Below are 25,356 nucleotides of genomic sequence, written 5' to 3' on the forward strand. Positions count from 1 at the left end.
GCATTACTGCTCTTTTCCAACATGGCGTCTTTGGTCTCATGTGCACTTGTCTTCCTGCTATAAAACTCCACCCCAGCTTTCAGTCTGTGCTAGATTATTCTGCTTTGCATCCAGCTCCTGATTACTCCCTGGCCTTGCACCTGCACCTGCTCCTGTGAACCTGTGTTGGACATCCTGCCACTCTGCTCTGAGTTCCTGCTGCACACAACAGTGTTCAGTAATCCTCCTTCATCTGCTGCTCGTGTTACTTCCATCTGCATTTGCTGGACATGTAAGCTGTTTCTGCTCTGCAAAACCTGAGACTATTAACCAGGCCTCCCTGGTTGAGATAAGATATGATTTGAACTGCGTAATAGCATATCTATCTGTGTGTGGACTAAGTCAAGGATCTATTCGTGTCAAGTTTTCTCAAGAATAACTGTGCTTCATAGACTTTCTGTTTGTTTGCATCTACCTCTGAAGTTTCCTATTGACTGCTAAGCTGCGTTTATTATTTGTGGACTTGAGTTTCTCTCTGCACCTGCTTGAATCACCGTGTGATAATATAAACTTTACCACTTATAAAACTGTGTCCTGTTGTCTTGTTCCACGCAAAGAGTCTCCTGAATTATCCCCTATAATTATTACAGTCCGTAATAAAATCCATGGAGATCTCCATCCATGTTCTACTGGGTACCCCTAGAGGATGTAATGAGCCAGCAGGACGAGAGCGAGGCGTCTTAGCCCTAGCACACGTGGTACATGCTGATACGTACGAGACCATGTCCTTTCCGATTTTGGGCCACCAAAACCGACGCGACATTAACTCCAAGGTACCCCTAACCCCTGGATGGCCAGCCAGAACAGCATCATGATGCTCACCCAACACCTTTAGGCCAAGATGGAGCGGTACAAATGATTTGTTAATGGGAAGCTCTGGTGGTACTTCCTCCTGAGCCTCGGCAATCTCAGCCTCAACCTCTGTCATGAGAGCCGAGACCACTACACCCTTTTGGAGGATGGGTACCGGATCTTCCTGAGGTTCTCCACCCGAAAAACACCTGGATAAAGCATCTGCCTTAGTGTTCTTAGACCCCGGTCGGTACGTAACAAAAAAGTTGAATCGCGTGAAAAACAATGCCCAGCGAGCCTGCCTGGGGGACAGGCGCTTGGCTGACTCTAAATAAAGCAGATTTCTATGGTCGGTGATAACTGTAACCTGGTGGACCGTCCCCTCCGAGAAGTGTCGCTATTCCTCAAAAGCCAACTTGATAGCCAACAACTCCCTGTTGCCGATATCGCAGTTACGTTCGGCGGGCGACAGCTTCTTGGAAAAGTAGGCGCATGGACGCAACTCGCCCAAGGATGAGCCTTGTGACAGCACCGCCCCCACTCCAACCTCAGACGCATCGACTTCCACGGTAAATGGTTTTGATACGTCCGGTTGCACCAGAATGGGGGCCGAAGCAAAACTGTTCTTCAGAAATTCGAATGCGCGCACAGCAGCCTCAGGCCAGGCGGAGAAATTGGTACCCTTTTTCGTCATTTCAGTAAGCGGTTTAGCAATGGTAGAAAAATCTTTGATAAATTTTCTATAATAATTAGAGAATCCAAGGAACCGCTGGAGTGCTTTTAGGTTATCAGGCCATTCCCAATGCAGCACCGCTTGCATCTTAGCGGCGTCCATTTTAAACCCTGAAGCAGACACAATATAACCCAAGAAGGGCAACTCCTGAACCGAAAAAACACATTTCTCCAGTTTTGCATAGAGCTTATTTTCTCTGAGTAGCTGTAACACCTGCCTCACATGCTCTAAATGAGTATCACGGTCGCATAAATAAATGAGAATGTCATCTAGGTACACAATAACGAATTTCCCCAGTACATGCGAGAGCACATCATTTATGAAATGTTGAAAAACAGCAGGCGCGTTTGTCAACCCAAATGGCATCACCAAATTTTCAAAATGACCCTCAGGAGTATTAAAAGCCGTCTTCCACTCATCACCTTGACGGACTCTTATGAGGTTGTATGCCCCCCGGAGGTCAAGCTTGGAAAACCACTTAGCACCAGCCACCTGGTTGAACAAATCAGGTATCAGTGGCATAGGGGTATGGATCACGAACCGTAATCTGGTTTAACTCCCTGAAATCCAGACACGGGCGTAGTCCGCCATCTTTCTTCTTAACGAAGAAGAACCCCGCTACCACCGGCGAGGACGAAGGCCTGATGTGCCCTTTGCCCAAACTCTCAGCAATGTAGTCTTTTAAAGCTTGTCTTTCAGGACCAGAGATGTTAAACATCCTAGCTTTCGGCAATTTGGCCCCTGGTTTAAACCTAATAGTAAAGTCATAGGGTCGATGTGGTGGGAATTCTGAGCAACCCCTCTCAGAGAACACATCTGCGAAATCCAGCAGTGACTCAGGAATGCTAGGAGTCACAGCGGACACACATGTGGCCAGACAATTCTCCTGGCAGAATCCGCTCCACTGAATTATGTCCTGAGTTTTCCAGTCAATCACCGGGTTGTGCATAGACAACCATGGAAAACCCAGAACCATTTGTGCAGGAAGATTACTGAGCACCCCACATGTAACTTGCTCAGAATGTAGGACCCCAATGTGGAGTTTAACCTCAGCCACAAACTCAGTAATCTCCCCCTGTGGGAGTGGAGTAGCATTGATGGTGACCACCCGGATAGGATGAGGCAGTTTTTCGACCGTGAACCCGGCCGTGCGCGCAAACTCCTCATCAATGAGATTAGTGGCCGACCCACTATCCACAAAAACAGTGATTGGCAGCGACCATAACTCTGGCAGGAAGCATAGATTGAGAGACCACCATGGAGGATATGCATAAGCTCAGATTGGCCTCCTCCACACCCTCTGAGCTTAGTAGTTTTCCGCCTTTGCGCTTTTCTTAGAAAACAGAGGACAAGCATTAACATAATGCCCTTTTTTTAGTAAGGCTTTATTTTCTATCTTTAGGGATAGTTAGCTCTTAGGCTGTGAAGAGGCGTCTAGGCAGAGTCAGGAACGCTCCACGGCTATTTCTAGTTGTTGTGATAGGATTAGGGGTTGCGGTCAGCAGAGCTCCCACTTCCCAGAGCTCGTCCTGTATTACTAGTTTGCTCATCTGGTCATTTCTAGTGCTCCTAACCACCAGTTCAATCATAACAAGTATCTCCCTTAGGTTTGAATGAAAATTTGAGCTTTGTTCCATTTTTGTAAACCATTTTATATTCATTTTTATTTGATTCTGTACCAGTGTTTTTATTATTTTATTAAGATGTAATTTTAAATAATATATTATATTTTATACATATTAAAAAAAATTATCTATATAATTTTAATTATTATAGCATTTCATCTTTTTTGTATACTTATATATCATGTTTTTTTCATTAGTATTTACACTTATGTGTGTTGCCACTTGGAGTTCCGTCTTCCTTGTTCCAGAATGCCAAGTCTTTCTATATTTCGTGTTAAAGAGATGATTTGACTTAAAGCTATGGTGGAAATGTCCCTCAAGAAACAGGAATTATTATACTATACTTATGTAATTTTATTGCTAATTAGATTAAATATTATTTTTTGTACAAATTTCCACAATTTTGTCTTTTCTTACTATATTCCTTTCATGCTTTTACTTCACCCAATATGATCCCTTCCTTTCTTTTTTATTTTGTAACATATTTTTTTTGTTTATTGTTAATTATCAATTATGAATGTATGTGTGTATATATATATATATATATATATATATATATATATATATATACATATATATGTGGGCACATAATTCCATATGCCTTATGCTTTATTGATTATTTATTCATTATTTCCTTCACATTTATTCACATACATTTCATATAAATATTTTTTCTATTCCAGCAGTCTTTCAGTTATTTCAACATCTATTATTTTTTCATGTTATATTCTATTAAAACATAATTTATCCCAGCTTGAACTATTTTATAGCTTATTACTTATTCCGTGCTGTTTCATTTGATTATCCATTATTCATACTTATAGAATAGGGTTCGGCATGTGCGCAATTGAACATCCATCATTTATACTTATGTGATTTGGTCCGGGATGTGCGCATGTGTTGTCTGTACTCCGACGGTCTCCTTCCTGTGTCTCTATGGCTCCGATGACGCAGAGTCACGATCGTGTGGCTCGACGTCATCGGTCGCATGACGCGGGTGCCGGCGGCTTCTGGTTCCCCCGACATGCATGCGTCGACCATTCCCGGATCATCTTATGTCAGTGGTCCATAATAAACGCTATATAAACTTCTGGTACACACCAGCTGACACCCCCTGATGAAGGAAAGGTTCCGAAATGCGCATCGGGGCGTGCCACACACAGTGTCTCCATACTCCCAGGTAATCCATTGCCCTTCTGCCTATGTAATGGCTAAATTCCCTGCTTGTGACCATTTGATGCTGCACCTCAGTCTTATAAATAGCCTTCATATATTCATGTCATTTGCAGCATCTCTTGCTCAATCATCTTATTGCACAGACCGTGACTAATACTAGTGGCCAGACTATAATCCTCCATTTCCCCTCCCCCTTCTTTTCCTTCTCCCCCACTTTCCACTCTTCTACAAGCACTTTATTTGCGACAGTATGAGTGTTGTTGTATTATGGTTTTTTTTTATTTTTTTTTATTTTTTGAATGCATGAAACTTTTGCTGACATAACACTGTTGATAATCCTTGTTGTCTCCTCAGTACTTGCACTGTATTGTATGACATATAATTATCCATTATTATTTATTTGGCTGTGTACGAGCACACGTACACTTTTTTACATATATTTTTCACAAATGTTTTTTATTTCTTCTTGTCAAACTTACAGTATATGATTGGTCCTTATGTGACTTTTTTGTTGTTTATTATGTGCAATATGTATATCATTCTTTGGTAGATAATACTAGGGTATTGTATTTTAACAATGATTAATTTTTAATATTAATTATTTAGTTATTAATATTAATCTACATTTTTTATACACTGCTCAAAAAAATAAAGGGAACACTAAAATCCCACATCCTAGATATCACTGAATGAAATATTCCAGTTGTAAATCTTTATTCATTACATAGTGGAATGTGTTGAGAACAATAAAACCTAAAAATTATCAATGTAAATCACAACTAATATCCCACGGAGGTCTGGAGTTGGAATGATGCTCAAAATCAAAGTGAAAAATGAAGTTACAGGCTAATCCAACTTCAGTGGAAATGCCTCAAGACAATGAAATGATGCTCAGTAGTGTGTGTGGCCTCCACGTGCCTGTTTAACCACCCTACAATACCTGGGCATGCTTCTGATGAGGTGGCAGACGGTCTCTTGAGGGATCTCTTCCCAGACCTGGACTAAAGCATTCACCAACTCCTGGACAGTCTGTGGTGCAACGTGACGCTGGTGGATGGTGCGAAACATGATGTCCCAGATGTGTTTAATCAGATTCAGGTCTGGGGAACGGGCAGGCCAGTCCATAGCTTCAATGCCTTTATCTTGCAGGAACTGCTGACTCACTCCAGCCACATGAAGTCTGGCATTGTCCAGCATTAGGAGGAACCTAGGGCCAACTTCACCAGCATATGGTCTCACAAGGGGTCTTAGGATCTCATCTCAGTTCCTAATGGTAGTCAGGCTACCTCTGGTGAGCACATGGAGGGCTGTGTGGCCCTCCAAAGAAATGCCACCCCACACCATTACTGACCCACTGCCAAACCGGTCATGCTGAAGGATGTTGCAGGCACCAGATCATTTTCCACGGCATCTCCAGACTCTGTCACGTCTGTCACATGTGCTCAGTATGAACCTGCTTTCATCTGTGAAGAGCACAGGGCGCCAGTGGTGAATTTTCCAATCCTGGTGTTCTGTGGCAAATGCCAAGCATCCTGCACGGTGTTGGGTTGTGAGCACAACCCCCATCTGTGGACGTCAGGCACTCAGATCATCCTAATGGAGTCAGTTTCTAACCATTTTGCAGACACATGCATATTTGTGGCCTGCTTGAGGTCATTTTGCAGGGCTCTGGCAGTGCTCCTCCTTTTCCTCCTTGCACAAAGGCTGAGGTAGCAGTCCTGCTGCTGGGTTGTTGCCCTCTTACGGCCCCCTCCACATCTCCTGGTGTACTGGCCTGTCTCCTGGTAGCGCCTCCAGCCTCTGGACTCTACGCTGACAGACACAGCAAACCTTCTTGCCACAGCTCGCATTGATGTGCCATCCTAGATGAGCTGCACTAACTGAGCCACTTGTGTGGGTTGTAGAGTCCGTCTCATGCTACCACGAGTGTGAAAGCACAACCAACATTCAAAAGTGACCAAAACATCAGCCAGAAAGCATTGGAACTGAGATGTGGTCTGTGGTCCCCACCTGCAGAACCACTCCTTTATTGAATGTGTCTTGATAATTGCCAATAATTTCCATCTGTTGTCCATTCTATTTGCACAACAGCATGTGAAATTGATTGTCAAACAGTGTTGCTTCCTAAGTGGACAGTTTGATTTCACAGAAGTTTGATTTACTTGGAGTTATATTCTGTTGTTTAAGTGTTCCCTTTATTTTTTTGAGCAGTGTATATAAATACTGTATATACATGCACACCTATACTATGTGTATATATCTATTCTATCTATTTTATTCTAACCTGTCAGTTTGATTTTACAGTACACCGCACTGAATTGCCGGCTTTTCTAAAGGACACCGGAGCATATTTCTCGCAAGTCATACTGATGGTCTGTGTTTTTCTCGCACCCATAGACTTTCATTGGCGAGTCTCGGATGATGGAAGCTGCCCCATGGATTAACATTGGTCTGAGTGCTATGCGATTTTTTCTCGCATAGCTCTCATCTGTATTACGCTCTAGTGTGACTCCAGCCTAAATGGCATGCTGTCGGAGCATTTTGATATGGGTAGAGGAACCAGACAGGGCTCACCCTGTCCCCGATGCTCTTTGCTCTTGTGATAAAGCCAATTGCACTTAAGATTAGACAGGACCCTTTGATAGAGGGTATTAATATAAATTCCAGAGTAGACAAAGTGGAATTATATGCCGATGACCTGGTGCTCTTCCTGGATAAAGTGGAGCAATCTCTCCCAAGAGCAAATTACCTTATTAGCTGTTTTGGAGAATTGACAGGTCTCCAAATTAATTGGAGAAAATCTGTAGTCATGCCACTTATACAGTTAGGTCCATATATATTTGGACAGAGACAACATTTTTCTTATTTTGGTTATAGACATTACCACAATGAATTTTAAACAAAACAATTCAGATGCAGTAGAAGTTCAGACTTTCAGCTTTCATTTAAGGGTATCCACATTAAAATTGGATGAAGGGTTTAGAAGTTTCAGCTTCTTAACATGTGCCACCCTGTTTTTAAAGGGACCAAAAGTAATTGGACAGATTCAATAATTTTAAATAAAATGTTTATTTTTAGTGCTTGGTTGAAAACCCTTTGTTGGCAATGACTGCCTGAAGTCTTGAACTCATGGACATCACCAGACGCTGTGTTTCCTTCTTTTTTGATGCTCTGCCAGGCCTTCATTGCAGTGGTTTTCAGTTGCTGTTTGTTTGTGGGCCTTTCTGTCTGAAGTTTAGTCTTTAACAAGTGAAATGCATGCTCAATTGGGTTGAGATCAGGTGACTGACTTGGCCATTCAGGAATATTCCACTTCTTTGCTTTAATAAACTCCTGGGTTTCTTTGGCTTTATGTTTTGGGTCATTGTCCATCTGTAGTATGAAACGACGACCAATCAGTTTGGCTGCATTTGGCTGGATCTGAGCACACAGTATGACTCTGAATACCTCAGAATTCATTCGGCTGCTTTTGTCCTGTGTCACATCATCAATAAACACTAGTGACCCAGTACCACTGGCAGCCATGCATGCCCAAGCCATCACACTGCCTCCGCCGTGTTTTACAGATGATGTGATATGCTTTGGATCATGAGCTGTACCACGCCTTCGCCATACTTTTCTCTTTCCATCATTCTGGTAGAGGTTGATCTTGGTTTCATCTGTCCAAAGAATGTTCTTCCAGAACTGTGCTGGCTTTTTTAGATGTTTTTTAGCAAATTCCAGTCTAGCCTTTTTATTCTTGATGCTTATGAGTGGCTTGCACCGTGCAGTGAACCCTCTGTATTTACTTTCATGCAGTCTTCTCTTTGTGGTAGATTTGGATTTTGATACACCTACCTCCTAGAGAGTGTTGTTGTTCACTTGGTTGGCTGTTGTGAAGGGGTTTCTCTTCACCATGGAGATTATTCTGCGATCATCCACCACTGTTGTCTTCTGTGGGCGCCCAGGTCTTTTTGCATTGATGAGTTCACCAGTGCTTTCTTTCTTTCTCAGGATGTACCAAACTGTAGATTTTGGCACTCCTAACATTGTAGCAATTTCTCGGATGGGTTTTTTCTGTTTTCGCAGCTTAAGGATGGCTTGTTTCACCTGCATGGAGAGCTCCTTTGACCGCATGTTTACTTCACAGCAAAACCTTCCAAATGCAAGCACCACACTTCAAATCAACTCCAGACCTTTTATCTGCTTAATTGAGAATGACATAACGAAGGGATTACCCACACTTGTCCATGAAATAGCCTTGGAGTCAATTGTCCAATTACTTTTGGTCCCTTTAAAAACAGGGTGGCACATGTTAAGGAGCTGAAACTCCTAAACCCTTCATCCAATTTTAATGTGGATACCCTCAAATGAAAGCTGAAAGTCTGAACTTCAACTGCATCTGAATTGTTTTGTTTAAAATTCATTGTGGTAATGTCTATAACCAAAATAAGAAAAATGTTGTCTCTGTCCAAATATATATGGACCTAACTGTATATCACATGGCTGAACCTGTTATGTTTGGGCTACAAGTGGTGCAGAAGTTTAAATATCTAGGCATTATAATGAATCAAAACCCTATTGAAGATTTTAATGATAATGTATATCCCATAGGTGATATAATGAAGAAAAGGTTTGAAGTCTGGTCTCAACTACCCCTGTCTGTGGCGGGCAGAATCGGCTTAATCAAAATTATAATTCTTCCAAAGTGTTTGTATGTTCTGGAACATTCATCAATTAGGGTCCCCAAAGGATTTTTAAAAAATTGCATGGCATGATGGCAGCAAATATATAGGGTTCATCGAGGCTTAAATGAAGTATTGGATCCCTATTGGGATCCAATAGGTATTGGTTCCTGACTTATTTTTGTATTATCTAGCAGGTTGAATACGCTACTTAAAGAATTGGATAGTTGGGGACAAACTCTCTAATGCAGAGGCTCATCTCATACATCTCCTGGATAGACATACACCATGGGCAATATTGGAGGGTTCCTATAGACCACCACAAGGGATATTATTTGCACACACCTTGGCTACACAGGTGTGGCGAGAAAGTAAGCGTATTCTGAAATTCTCTTATCAAGTAGGAGAAACTCGGATATGGGACAATCACGAATTTCCACACCTCAAAAATCTACGAGACACAATTTTTGGGAAACAAAATGGAATTAAGACAGTTAACCAGAATTTTGAAAATTAAATTGTATTATTGTTTGAACAAATTCATATAAAATTTAGGATCCCTCATAGGGATTTTTATAGGTATCTGCAAATGAGACATGCCATAATGCATCAGTTTCCATTTCCTAGAATGCGAATATCCAGATATCCGTTTATAGCAGTGCTTCAACTCAAGGACCCACGGGCATAATATCCTTCCTATATACCTTTCTGCTAAACTCCAGAATTGCATCTACTCAACTTGCTGTAGAGAGCAAATGGTGGCAATTAATCCCCTCTATTGATGATGATTAATGGGATGATGCCGTAGAGGCAGATACGATGGTATCGCCGGCTGCAAATAATAAGTTAATTCAATTATACAGTGGGGCAAAAAAGTATTTACTCAGTCAGCAATAGTGCAAGTTCCACCACTTAAAAAGATGAGAGGCATCTGTAATTTACATCATAGTTAGACCTCAACTATGGGAGACAAACTGAGAAAAAAAAATCCAGAAAATCACATTGTCTGTTTTTTATCATTTTATTTGCATATTATGGTGGAAAATAAGTATTTGGTCAGAAACAAACAATCAAGATTTCTGGCTCTCACAGACCTGTAACTTCTTCTTTAAGAGTCTCCTTTTTCCTCCACTCATTACCTGTAGTAATGGCACCTGTTTAAACCACGCGGGGGGACCTAGTGAATGAACTGCAGAGAGCTGGGACCAATGTAACAAGGCCTACCATAAGTAACACACTACGCCACCATGGACTCAGATCCTGCAGTGCCAGACGTGTCCCACTGCTTAAGCCAGTACATGTCCGGGCCCGTCTGAAGTTTGCTAGAGAGCATTTGGATGATCCAGAGGAGTTTTGGGAGAATGTCCTATGGTCTGATGAAACCAAACTGGAACTGTTTGGTAGAAACACAACTTGTCGTGTTTGGAGGAAAAAGAATACTGAGTTGCATCCATCAAACACCATACCTACTGTAAAGCATGGTGGTGGAAACATCATGCTTTGGGGCTGTTTCTCTGCAAAGGGGCCAGGACGACTGATCCGGGTACATGAAAGAATGAATGGGGCCATGTATCGTGAGATTTTGAGTGCAAACCTCCTTCCATCAGCAAGGGCATTGAAGATGAAACGTGGCTGGGTCTTTCAACATGACAATGATCCAAAGCACACCGCCAGGGCAACGAAGGAGTGGCTTCGTAAGAAGCATTTCAAGGTCCTGGAGTGGCCTAGCCAGTCTCCAGATCTCAACCCTATAGAAAACCTTTGGAGGGAGTTGAAAGTCCGTGTTGCCAAGCGAAAAGCCAAAAACATCACTGCTCTAGAGGAGATCTGCATGGAGGAATGGGCCAACATACCAACAACAGTGTGTGGCAACCTTGTGAAGACTTACAGAAAACGTTTGACCTCTGTCATTGCCAACAAAGGATATATTACAAAGTATTGAGATGAAATTTTGTTTCTGACCAAATACTTATTTTCCACCATAATATGCAAATAAAATGATAAAAAAACAGACAATGATTTTCTGGATTTTTTTTTTCTCAGTTTGTCTCCCATAGTTGAGGTCTACCTATGATGTAAATTACAGACGCCTCTCATCTTTTTAAGTGGTGGAACTTGCACTATTGCTGAATGACTAAATACTTTTTTGCCCCACTGTATATACTTCATCAATCCTATCTGACCCCGAGTAGACTACATGAATTTGGTAGACTAGTTACTGATGAATGTCATAGATGTGGGGAACCGGGAGCACATTTCTGGCATCTTATTTGGAATTGTGGGATAATACGAGGATACTGGAGTGATGTAATATCTACATTAGAGTGGATAATTGGGATGCCAATTGAATGTAGTCCAGAGTTGTGTATCCTGGGAATTGTGGATGAAGAGAGGTGGGTGCATCATGATAGAATATTTCTCAGGGAAGTTCTATTTAAGGCTAGGAAAGCATTAACATTAAGGTGGATGAGGAGGAAGCCTCCTGCTATTAATCAATGGAAAAAAATGGTGAATGATATAATACCATATGAGAACATCTTATATAGAAATAGAGGATGTCCCCAGAAGTTCCATAAGATAAGGGAGAGATGCTGTGATTCTCCCTTAATGCATTTGTCCCCTAATGCCATGACTTCATCTCATGATACACTCCCTGATGCATGTCCCTTGCAGTACATGAAAATTTTGGTGTGTATATGTGAGGAGACAGCAGGCACGTAGGATGCAGTAACAGACCGTATACAGACCAAGGGTAACGGGTTTATCGTACAGCAGATTTTCCATGCACGGAGGGAATGGAGGGATAATTTTCCCCAATACAGCCAGTAACAACAGACAATAGCTTAAGTAACGGAACAAACTAGACAGCAAGTTCATTGATCAAGACATCACTCTGGCGCCAGTCATTGTTCGACTCCTGAAGGTTGCTGGTGGTGCCTAGGCTATGATGCAGTAAGGGTCTGATGCAGTCCTGAGGAAGTCTGTGTCCTGAATTCTGAAGATGGCAGTGTTTCCTCGTTGTCCTGACGTTGGCGGTGTTTCCTCGTGGTCCTGAGGCGGGTCTTGGGCACAGAAGTTGTGGAGGCCGAGAAGAAAGTGCCCATATCACCAGCTGTGATTGTTCCAGCACGACGGAGGCATGCAGCACTCTCAAAGCACAGTGCACAATGGGCAGCCCGGTTTGTCGCACTGTATAGTGCGCCTACATCCCACTAACAGACCTTATCCCTCAGTCAGTGATGTTGGCAGAGTCAGCTGTGTCAGCGAGGTCAGTACAGCACTCAGTCGACAGTTTCTAGAGGTATCTCTGTGACATCCCAGGTTTGGACCTAATCCTCCACATCGCCTCACAGCTCTAGCCTTCCCACAGGCATCTTGCTCATTTGACGTTCTCGCCCACACCGTCTGATCACTCACACACTGCAGTTCCCTCAGCTTAACCACGCCCCCTTTCCTCAAGTGCAGGGAACAGTCCGAGGTCCTAAGCCCCCCCTGCAACGTAGGTGACAGCCCCAATGGCTCTGGACCCGTCACGGAGGAAGTACGCCTAGCTGCGTTCTTCTCCTTACATTCCCCCTCTCTTTGTGCTTGCCATTTCACGGGCGAGAGTTCTTGTAGTATGCGTTGACATTCTTCTATGTTTCAAACAACTTGCTGCCAATCAAAATGATCCTGGTCAAATCGGTTAGAGGGTTCTCCTGCTGTCGAACATTCAGAATGTCGTAAACTGGGAATATCAGTTGGTTCTACTTGGGTAGTTGAATCAGGCTGGATCAACAAACGCGGAGACATGCTCAACTCTGGAAAAACAGTCGTTTCAGGAATTGCAGGAGTCCCAGGGGCCTCAGGTTTCTGTTCTCTTTCTGGTCCTGTTTACGATGGTTCAGGGCATTCCTCCTCTTCACTATCACTAGAAACTGGTGGAAGATTCTCAGGAGCATCGTGTTCTTCTTTCTCAGTTCAAGAAGAGTCTCTAGACTCGCAGGGGCATAACATGTTTCGGTGCACAACTGTCATGATCTCAATGGCAAGAGATCATAGCATCAGCATATATAGGAACTAGCTCTTGGAAGATGGAAACTGAGCTGACCATGAACTAAACCTAACGCACAACTAGCAGTGGCCGGGTAGCATGCCTACGTTGATTCTAGATGCCCAGCACCAGCCGGAGGACTAAATAAAGCTAGCAGAGGAAAATATTAGTCCTAGCTCACCTCTAGAGAAATACCCCGAAAGGAGACAGAGGCCCCCCACATGTATTGGCGGTGAATCAAGATGAAATAACAAACGTAGTATGAAAATAGGTTTAGCAAATTTGAGGTCCACTTACTACATAGCAGAAGACAGAAAGGACACTTTCATGGTCAGCTGAAAACCCTATCAAAACACCATCCAGAAATTACTTTAAAACTCTGGCATTAACTCATAACACCAGAGTGGCAATTCCTGTTCACAAGAGCTTTCCAGACACAGTAACGAAACTACAGCTGTGAACTGGAACAAAAATGCAAAAACAAACATGGACAAGAGTCCAACTTATCTAGTAGTTGTCTAGGAGCAGGAACAAGCACAGAGAGGCTTCTGATAACATTGTTGACCGGCAAGCAACTAACAGAGCAGCAAGGCTATATAGCGACTCCCACATCTTGATGGGAACAGGTGAACAGAGAAGATGAAGACACCAGTTCAATTCCACCAGTAGCCACCGGGGGAGCCCAGAATCCAAATTCACAACACACAACATGAGTAGGAGCATCTCTGACTCCTTCGGGCTGAACTTCATAGATGGGCCCTTAAGAATTGACTTGTCACCATGCGCGATACAGTGTTTTTTGCCATCAATGATCTAACTTGTCTTTAGGACGTTTCTCTCTAATACCCGAACTCTGGCCTGTAGAGCTGTCCCCCGTAGAGGAGCCATCTCTGGATGCTCCAACTCTCGAAACCGGGTCTGCACCAGACAATGTAGTGTCTGCAACCGATGACTGTGTTCTCGGACCCAGGTGGACACCCCTGTCCGTGGGCAGTCCTCCTCTGAATCCAACTCCAGCTCAGTGATACCTTTTCCAGCATAACCAAATAAGAGGGTTTAGGGAGTATAATCAGTGGTTCAGTACGCTTGATTGTTGTATACCCATACTAATTCTGATACATACTCAGGCCATTGGGCTTTCAGATTCTCCTCCAGGGTCCTCAGCATTTGGACTAGTGTCCGGTTGAATTGTTCACAGGCACCGTTACCCTGAGGGTGATGCGGCGTGGTGTGGGATTTCTCAATTTGGTACATATGATGCAACTCCTCCATCACTTTTCCTAAAAAACAGGCTCCCTGGTCAGAATGGATTCGCTTCGGACAGCCATACACATGAAATTTTGTACAGCTAGCATGAGCTGTAGATTCGTCAGTTTGGTCCCAAGTTGTGGTCACGACAGCGAACTTAGTAAAGTGATCAACCATGACTAAACAATGTTCATACCTTTGAGGGGCTGGGCCTATAGTCAGATAGTCAATCATCAACATTTCTAGCGGGGCAGAGGTCACGATAGTTTGTGTGGGAGCCCTTTGTTTCAGAGGTTTGGATGGCTCACAATTCCTACAGAGCCAACACACTTCTTCCACCACCGTTTTTAGCAATGGATGGTACACCAGTCTCTAACCACTGGAAGGTCTTTTTCTGACCTAAGTGGACCCCTTTTTCATGTTCCTCTGTGGCCAATTGATGTAACAGCCCCTCAGGAATCACTACTTGCCAAGTGACAGACAGGGCTCGCTGTAGCTGGACCTTTCTATACAGCAATCCATCTCTCAGGTGGAGCCTCTCTCATTGACATAGGATTTGTTTCATCCTGGGCGACAGGGTCTCTCTCTCTTCCCAGCGGGGCAGTTGTCTGAGGGCCACCCATTGCCGAATTCGGGCAAGCTCTCCATCTTCCTGCTGTATCCGTACCCACTCATTGCGGGGTTGTCCCAGCACATTTTCCTGACATTCTGCCCCAGCCTGTTCCTGCAGAACTGCCAATGTCCTGACAGATCCTCGGAACTTCGTCAGCCTCCAGCTCTTCATCTCGGTTAGGGCCAGGCTGCTTGTGTAGAACCCTGGGTAACGCATCTGCATGGGTATTTTCAGCCCTCCGTTTGTAGACTATTTTGTACCAGTAGTTGGCCATTCTAACCAACCGACACTGCTCCAGAGCCCATAACTTCATGTTCTCCAGGTGAGCCAGTAGGTTGTTGTCAGTGCGCACAAGAACCTCAGACCCGGATAGGTATTCCGCAAACTTTTCCATCATGGCCCACACTAGTGCCAACAATTCAAGTTTGAACAAGCTGTAGTTGTCAGGATTCCGTTCAGAGTTATGGAGGGAACGACTCGCATAGGAAATCACCTTCTCTTTCCCGTCTTGGACCCATGACAATACGACTCTGAACCCATGTAAACTCCCATCTGTATGGAGAATAAAAGGCTGAAAAAAGTCATCGTAGGCCAGTACCTGGGGTTCTGTCAGAGCCATTCTAAAAGCTTGGAACGCTTTCTCCTGACGCTTTCTCCACTGAATTTCTTGACTTTTTGCTCCTGGTGGCACTCCTTTCAACATTTCTAGTAACGGATTCACAATGTGGGTGAAGTCTTTCACGAACCGTTGATAGTACCCAGTCAACACTAAGAAGGCTCGAACATCCTTTACGATTCTCGAGGTAGGCCAGTCCTGCACTGCCACAATCTTCTCACTGGACGGTCTTATGCCTTCTGCAGAGACCACATGCCCTAGGTAGGGTTGAGCGAAACGGGTCGGCCATTTTCAGAAGTCGCCGACTTTTGGCAAAGTCGGGTTTCATGAAACCCGACCCGACCCCTGTGTGGGGTCGGCCATGAGGTCGGCGATCTTCTGAATCTGGAATCGGAATTCCGATACCGATTCCCGATATGTTTAAGATATCGGGAATTGGTATCGGAATTCAGATTTAAGTGTAAAATAAAGAATTAAAATAAAAAATATCGCTATACTTACCCTCTGACGGGCCCTGGTACTAACCGGGAACCTTCCTTCCTTAGAATCAGCCTTCCAAGACCTTGCTTGTGATTGGTCGCGTGAGCGGTCACATGGGGGCCGCGCGACCAATCACAAGCCGCGACGTCACCGCGACGTCACAGCAAGGTCTTGGAAGGCTGATTCTAAGGAAGGAAGGTTCCCGGTTAGTACCAGGGCCCGTCAGAGTGTAAGTATAGCGATATTTTTTATTTTAATTCTTTATTTTACACTTAAATATGGATCCCAGGGCCTGAAGGAGAGTTTCCGCTCCTTCAGACCCTGGGAACCATTTGAAACCCAATGCACTGCATTGGGTTTCGAGTTTCGGCCGACCCCGACCCCGACTTTTCTATAGGATCGGCCGATTTCACTCGACCCGACTTTTGAAAAAGTCGGGTTTCGTGAAACCCGACCCGATCCTATAAAAGTAAAGGTCGCTCAACCCTAGCCCTAGGTACTCAGAGTGTGGAACAGATGACATTTATAAGGTTTCACTCGCAGCCCGTGCTTCTGTAGCCAGCTGAGTACTTGCTCAAGACACTGTAAATGCTTTTCAAACATGGTGGCAAAGACAATTATGTCATCCAAGTAGATGAGAGTGGCTTCAAATTTTAGATCTCCTAAATATCTTTCAATGAGAGGCTAAAAAGTACCGGGAGCATTAGCCAGTCCGAACGGCATTCTGTTGAACTCATACAGGCCCATAGGTAGTATAAAGGCCATCTTTGCTCAGTTGTGTTCTGACATCGGAACTTGCCAGTACCCACTAGCCAGGTCTAGAGTGGAGACATATTTGGCGTTCCCTAGAGCGAACAGGGATTCTTCGATACGAGGTAGTGGATATCAATATCGCACTGTGCAGGAATTTAGTTTGCGATAGTCCACACAGAGCCGTAGAGTTCCATCGTTCTTTTGCACTAAGACAATGGGCGCAGCCCATGGGCTTTGACTCTCTCAAATGACACCGTTCTGTAGCATTTGTGTGAGCATCCCTTTTACCTCCTGGTACATTTGCAGAGGAATCTCTCACAGGTGCAGCATTACAGTTGGGGTCTCATGTGTGATGGCAGTCGTACAGCCGAAATCATCCTCATGTCGAGAGAACACGTCCTGGTAACGTCATCCTAGTAAGGCCTCCACCTGCTGCGGTGTGAACTCTCAACTCAGCCCAGGTTTGTTCTAAGATGTTACACCCATTTTCTCTGTGGTTGGGGTTCAAACTCAGTGGCTGCCTCCACAGCTACAGTCCATTGATCTTCCTCTTTTGCCTTTAATTAGACTGACTGTGATGGTATCAGCTCCTTTGGCATGCCGACAATTTGCCCGATTTTGGTTCTGGAGGAAAGCGTCAGAATGTCTTCTTTTAAGTTCACATACCGCACAGGTAACATTCCATCATGCATGGTAGCTAATGACCTGGCAACTAAGAGCCCTGATGGTAAATTCTCCATGGTAGCTGGTTCAAGTTGTACTTAGACCCCTTCCAGTGGGGTGCAAGCGCGAGCAGGTAGTGACAGCACACTTTGACCCGGTGGTAAGTCGAGTTTGGCTGCAGCTGTAATTATGACTTTTCCCAGCACCTTTCCATCACAGGAAGCCTCTTGTGCCTGTACCTTCCAGATCAACTGCTGAAACACTCTTTTTTGTGGTGTTTGCGAGCTCCACTGTTTCAGGGACACGTTAATAGACTCGTTAATAAGAAGACTTCCAAACTCCCTGAGTACATTAATTCCCAGTGTTACGGTGAGGGATTGCCCGTGGTTAACACAACTCCCTTGCGGCCCAGGTCTTTGCCGTAGACCTTAATCTGCATCCATGCCATCCCTTTGAACGGGATAGGTAGTTGATTGGCAGCCGTCAACTTAATCACTGGCCCCCACTCAGGCCTCATGGCTTCTGGGAAATGTCTTTTAAAGTACATCTCAGGCATTGTAGCTACTTGAGAGCCCGTATCTACCAGGCAGCGTATGGCTCGCCCATCCATTTCGGCCCATACTAATGGACACACTGACACTAAATTGGTGGGACTATTGGCAGCGCTGTAGTGGCCGCCCCCGTTGCGGACAGACTTGGACCACATGTCCTAGTTCTCCACAGTGGTAGATAGTTGGGGGCTCTTCCCGACGAGACACTCTTCCACCGCGTTGCGGTTCTGAGAATGTTCTGCTTCAGGGTGCACTTAACGAGGTCATCTTCCTTTTAGTATCAGTCAGATCTTCCCTCATGGATTGGTTCTCTTTCCGTAAATCTTCCAACAATCCTGGTTCAGCAATTAAATTCACGGCCATCTAACAGCTCCGGCCCTTCGCCGCCAGGACTGTCACTCCCTGCTGTTACGGAACTGCAACACAGAACTAGGATAGAAGGGGGAAAACTGACCCTGCACTGAGACTAGGCTTATACCCTATGATGGAGTGGGCGACCCATTCCTTGGGAATAAACCCACCGATGATCCTAGGTTAATCTCAGCGAAGACCTATAGATAGGGGGAAGGAGGTCCCTGAAAGATCTAAGGACTGGGTATAAAAACCAGGTCACCTCCTAACAGAAACACAGAGATGACTGCAGAAACCAACTGAAAACAGAAACTAAAGATAGCAGAACCAGAGATCCCAGAACTGCACAATATCAAACACAGAAAGCTATCAAAGCACCTAGCGAGAACTCAAGCGGATTAACACTGTTGTCCAGCAAGGAATGGGAGGCAGGTGCTGGGTAATAAAGGGTGATACAATCACCTGACCGAAGACAACCCAGCAGCAAGGGGAAAAAGACCAGCAGCCAGAAAACCGCAACAAGATGGCGGATGGTCAAAAAACAAAACAGATTCTAACAGTACCTCTCCTTTTACGAGGATCCTCCGGATCCTCTTGGCCGAGTCTTATTTGGAAATCTCCTGTGAAAAGCCTTAATCAGCCTTGAGGCCGAGACATCCTCAGCTTGCACCCAGGTATTATCCTTGGGACCGAAACCCTTCCAGGACACGAGATACTGCAACCTATCTCTGTGCCACAAGGAATCTAAAATGTGTGAAATCTCAAACTCGCCGTCCTCATCAACTGGAGAACCAGTCAGCATCGCCTCCTTATCTGGTGTGTCAACTTTCTTCAGTAAAGATACATGAAAAACTGAATTAACTCTCCAGGACGAGGGGATGTCTAATCTCACTGCTGCAGAGTTGACAACGTAAAACCCCTTCGAAGGGTCCTACAAACTTAGGCCCCAGTTTTTAAAAAAGGGATCTTCAAATGCTGATTCCTAGAGGACAACCAGACCATGTCCCCAACTGCAAACAATGCCTTCCTTCTTTTCTTGTCAAAATATTTCTTTGACCTCCTATTTTATTTCAGATTATGGCTTACATTGGTCCAAACCCTGTCCAAATTTACAGAAAAACTCTCCTCCTCAGGGACCGCTGCCCCAATCATTGAAAATGGACCAAAAGATGGATGCCTCCCTGTACAGCAAAAAAAAAAACACCCAGCGGAGGAAGACGTATGATTATAAAGAGCAAACTCAGCAAGTGGTAGATATTCCAACCACATCTCCTGATTGTCTGCTATAAAACATCTCAAAAACTGCTCAATGTCCTGGTTCTTCCTTTCGGTCTGTCCATTGGACTCCGGATGATAACCTGGTGAAAATGGCAAATGAACCTTTAATCTGTCACAAAAAACACGCCAAAAGTGAGCCTCAAACTGTGGCCCTCTATCGGAGACAATGTCCGTGGGAACCCCATGGAGCCTGACAATCTCTTTCACAAATGCCTTAGTTGGAGTCTGCAAATTGCCTCTTCTGAGAAAAAACTTAGTAGGAGTCTTAATAATAGAAAGAATAAATGGCTAGTACACGACTAGAGTTTGAATGTAAGTGCCAGTGAACGGAATCAATAGTCCCATCGATAGGTAAAGTCTATAATCACTGCACTCATAACAGGAAATTTTGGCTTCAAGTGAATATGTTTATTTATAGGTGATAAGCGACAGGCAGTTTGATGTTTCGGCCACTCTGTGGCCTTGATCACAATGTCGCTGAAAAAAATGAAATGAAAAAATATAATGTACAATATATACAGTGGGACATATAATTACAAGACATATATTACATACTATCTGAAGAGCCCGGCGTTGCCTGGGCATAGCAAATATCTGTGGTTAGTTATAGCACCTCATTTCTCTTATTTTCCCATCACGCCTCTCATTTTCCCCCTCACATTTCTCATTTTCTCCCTTACACCTCTCATTTTCCCAGTCACTCCTCTTATTTTCCCCCTCACTCCTCTCATTGCCCCCTAACACTTGTCATTTCGACCTCACATCTGTCATTTTCCGATCACTCCACTATTTTCCCTTACTCCTCTCATTTTGCACTCACACCTTTTCATTTTCACCTCACACCCCTCATTTTCACCTCACACCCCTCATTTTCACCTCACACCTCTCATTTTCCCCTCAGTATATACATGTTTGTCATCTCCCTTATATATAGTATACACCTGTATGCCATCTCCTGTATATAGTATATACCTGTATGTCATCTCCCCTGTAAATAGTATATACCTGCTGCATGTCATCTCCTCCTGTATATTGTAAATACCTATGTGTCATCTCCTCCTGTATATAGTATATACCTGTATGTCATCTCTTCTGTATATACTATATACCTGTATGTCATCTCCTCCTATATATAGTATATACCTGTATGTCATCTCCTATATATAGTATATACCTGTATGTCATCTCCTCCTCTATATACCTGTGTCATCTCCTCTTTTATATAGTATATACCTGTATGTCATCTCCTCCTGTATATAGTATATACCTGTAAGTCATCTCCTCCTGTATATAGTATATACCTGTGTGTCATCTCCTCCTGTATATAGTATGTACCTGTATGTCATCTCCTCCTGTATATAGTATATACCAGTGTGTCATCTGTTCCAGTATACAGTATATATCTGTGTGTCATCTCCCCCGTATATAGTATATAACTGTGTGTCATCTCCTCCTGTATATAGTATATATCTGTGTGTCATATCCCCTGTATATAGTATGTACCTGTATGTCATCTCCTCCTGTATATAGTATGTACCTGTATCTCATCTCCCCTGTATATAGTATATACCAGTGTGTCATCTCCTCCTGTATATAGTATATACCTGTGTCATCTCCCCTGTATATAGTATATATCTGTGTGTCATCTCCCCAGTATATAGTATATATCTGTATGTTATCTCCTCCTGTATTAGACTGCGTTCACACGTTATTTGGTCAGTATTTTTACCTCAGTATTTGTAAGCTAAATTGGCAGCCTGATAAATCCCCAGCCAACAGGAAGCCCTCCGCCCTGGCAGTATATATTAGCTCACATATACACATAATAGACAGTTCATGTGACTGACAGCTGCCGTATTTCCTATATGGTACATTTGTTGCTCTTGTAGTTTGTCTGCTTATTAATAAGATTTTTATTTTTGAAGGATAATGCCAGACTTGTGTGTGTTTTAGGGCAAGTTTCATGTGTCAAGTTGTGTGTGTTGAGTTGCATGTGGCGACATGCATGTAGCGACTTTTGTGAGATGAGTTTCGTGTGGCGACATGCGTGTAGCAACTTTTTGTGTATCGAGTTGCATGTAACAGGTTAGTGTATCAAGTTGTGTACGGCAAGTTTTGCGCATGGCGAGTTTTGCGCGTGGCGAGTTTTATGTGTGGTGTGTTTTGAGTATGTGCAAGTTTTGTGTGAGGCAACTTTTGCATGTGTTGCAACTTTTGTGCTTGTGGCAATTTTTCTGCGTGTGCAAGTTTTGCGTGTGGCGAGTTTTCCATGAGGTGAGTTTTGCACGTGTGGCGAGTTTTGCATGAGCCTAGTTTTGCATGTGGCGAGTTTTGCGCGTGGCGAGTTTTGAGCGGCGACTTTTGTGTTTCGACTTTTATGTGGCGAGGTTGGTGTATGTGTGTTGAAATGTGTGCTGAGGGTGGTATATGTGTTCAAGCACATGGTAGTGTGTGGCGCATTTTGTGTGTGTGTTCATATCCCCGTGTGTGGTGAGTATCCCATGTTGGGGCCCCACCTTAGCAACTGTACGGTATATACTCTTTGGCGCCATCACTCTCATTCTTTAACCCCTTTCTGCCAGCTGATGGAATAGTACATCAGCTGGCAGATCCCCCGCTTTGAGGTGGGCTCCAGCGGTGAACCCACCTCAAAGCCGCGACATGTCAGCTGTTTTGTACAGCTGACATGTGCGCGCAATGAGCGAGCGGAATCGCGATCCGCCCGCGCCCATTAACTAGTTAAATGACGCCGTCAAGCGCTGACAGCGGCATTTAACTAGCGCTCCCGGCCGCGCGGCCGGCGGTGCTCGCACCGCTGACCCCCGTCACATGATCGGGGGTCAGCGGTGCATTGCCATAACAACCAGAGGTCTCCTTGAGACCTCTATGGTTGTTGATGGCCGATTGCTTTGAGCGCCACCCTGTGGTTGGCGCTCAAAGTACACCACCATTTCTACTACATAGAGGTGATCTGTACTTCACCTCTATGTAGCAGAGGCGATCGTGTAGTGCATGCTTCTAGCCTCCTATGGAGGCTATTGAAGCATGCCAAAATTAAAAAAAAAAGTGTTTAAAAATATATAAAAAAATGAAAGTTCAAATCACCCCCCTTTCGCCCCAATCAAAATAAAAAAAAAAAAAAAAATCAAACCTACACATATTTGGTATTGCCGCATTCATAATCGCCCGATCTATCAATAAAAATAAAGGATTAACCTGATCGCTAAATGGCGTAGCGATAAAAAAAATCAAAACGCCAAAATTACGTTTTTTTGGTCGCCCCGACATTGCATTAAAATGTAATAACGGGTGATCGATCAAAATATATATGCACCATAATAGTATCAATAAAACCGCCAGCTTGGTGCGCAAAAAATAAGCCCTCACCCGACCCCAGATCACGAAAATTGGAGACGCTACGGGTATCGGAAAATCGCGCAATTTTTTTTTTTTTTTTTTTTTAGCAAAGTTTGGAATTTTTTTTCACTACTTAGATAAAAAATACAATAAGACAGAGAGAAACGGAGTTTCATGTCCAAAAACGTTTATATAAATACTTTATTAAGTTACAAAAATTACCAATAATTTACTAATATATGAACATACATAAAAATAAAAATAAGCATCAAGACAGTTGGAAGAGTAGGGGTAGCACAGACAGAAAACGGTGCAGAACTCGGTCAGATGCCAAATACCTAAAAAATCACTGCATCGTGCAGAGTAAAACACAGGTCTAGAAACGGGGGGTGTATAGGACAATATGTACCAATATGATGAGCCCTGTACACAGACTCATATATCCCATGTCACTTATCAAGCCATAAATCTCCACCCCGGACTCTTACCCATGTACTGGCACCACGACCGTTGCCCCAGGGTCACTAAACCATATTTTTACTGCTCTACTTTTAGTACTACACTATGATTCTACCACACCTTTCCGCCTAGCCCACCATACCACTCTATTTACTATTAAAGACAACATTTTCCATGGGGGTTCACAATGTTTTTTTATTCTTAACAGGACATACCCATCATATATATCTTTTCCCAAAGGAGATGTACAAGTACGACTTGTTGAAGTAACATTACAACGGTATGTCTGTTTATTCACCTTTTGCTCTTTCCATCTCATCATGCTATACAACCATACCATGTATGAGTTTTTTCATTCCCTCTCGTGCCTAGCCTCCTCTTGATGCTCCCTATACCAGCGATATGTGTTTCTGTATTCATATGTAACCTATTACCTAATACACTTACTCGTCATTTAATTCTTCCTGACATGTGTGCATCCTCTTTGTAAATCTACTATATAATTGTCTAAGGGTCACTTCCGTCTTTCTGTCTGTCCTTCTGTCTGTCTTTCTTTCTTTCTGTCACGGATATTCATTGGTCGCAGCCTCTGTCTGTCATGGAATCCAAGTCGCTGATTGGTCTCGCCAGCTGCCTGTCATGGCTGCCGCGACCAATCAGCGACGGCCACAGTCCAATTAGTCCCTCCCTACTCCCCTGCAGTCAGTGCCCGGGGCCCGCTCCATACTGTCCGCAGTCACGGCTCACACAGGGTTAATGCCAGTGGTAACGGACCGCGTTATGCCGCGGGTAACTCACTCCGTTACCGCCGCTATTAACCCTGTGTGACCAAGTTTTTACTATTGATGCTGCCTATGCAGCCTCAATAGTAAAAACATCTAATGTTAAAAATAATAAAAAAATAAAAAATCATTATATACTCACCTTCCGCCGCCTTTCCCGCTCCTCGCGACGCTCCGGTGACCGCTCCATGCAAGCGGCAGGTTCCGGTGCTAAGGATGGTCTGCGAGAAGGACCTGCCATGATGTCATGGTCATGTGACCGCAACGTCATCACACCTGGGAGCGGAAGCTGCTGCCTGCACCGCGCACAGGCGACAGAACTACAAGGGTACCCTCGGAAGGTGAGTATATGTTTATTTTTTATTTTTTAACCTGTGACATACGTGGCTGGGCAATATACTATGTAGCTGGGCAATATACTACGTGACTGGCTAATATACTATGTGGCTGGGCAATATACTACGTGGCTCTGTGCTGTATAATATGTCGCTGTGCAATATACTACGTGGCTCTGTGCTGTATACTACGTCACTGGGCAATATACTACGTAGCTCTGTGCTGTACACTACGTAACTGGGCAATATACTATGTGGCTGGGGAATATACTACGTCACTGGGCAATATACTACATAACTGGGCAATATATTACGTAACTGGGCAATATACTACGTGGCTCTGTGTTGTATACTACGTCACTGGGCAATATACTACGTAACTGGGCAATATACTACGTGGCTGGGCAATATACTACGTCACTGGGCAATATACTACGTGGGCTGTGCAGTGTACTACGTGGACATGCATATTCTAGAATACCCGATGCGTTAGAATCGGGCCACCATCTAGTATGTAATATATGTCTTGTAATTATATGTCCCACTGTATATATTGTACATTATATTTTTTCATTTCATTTTTTTCAGTGACATTGTGATCAAGGCCACAGAGTGGCCAAAACATCAAACTGCCTGTCGCTTATCACCTATAAATAAAAATATTCACTTGAAGCAAAAATTTCCTGTTATGAGTGCAGTGATTATAGACTTTACTTAGTTAGAGTCTTGGCGCAGGGTAATTTATTGAACGGGACCAGATGACACATCTTACTAAACCGGTCCACAACAACCCAGATGACAGAAAACC

This window comes from Ranitomeya variabilis, chromosome 8, assembly GCF_051348905.1.
Source record: "Ranitomeya variabilis isolate aRanVar5 chromosome 8, aRanVar5.hap1, whole genome shotgun sequence".
Lineage (NCBI taxonomy): Eukaryota > Metazoa > Chordata > Amphibia > Anura > Dendrobatidae > Ranitomeya > Ranitomeya variabilis.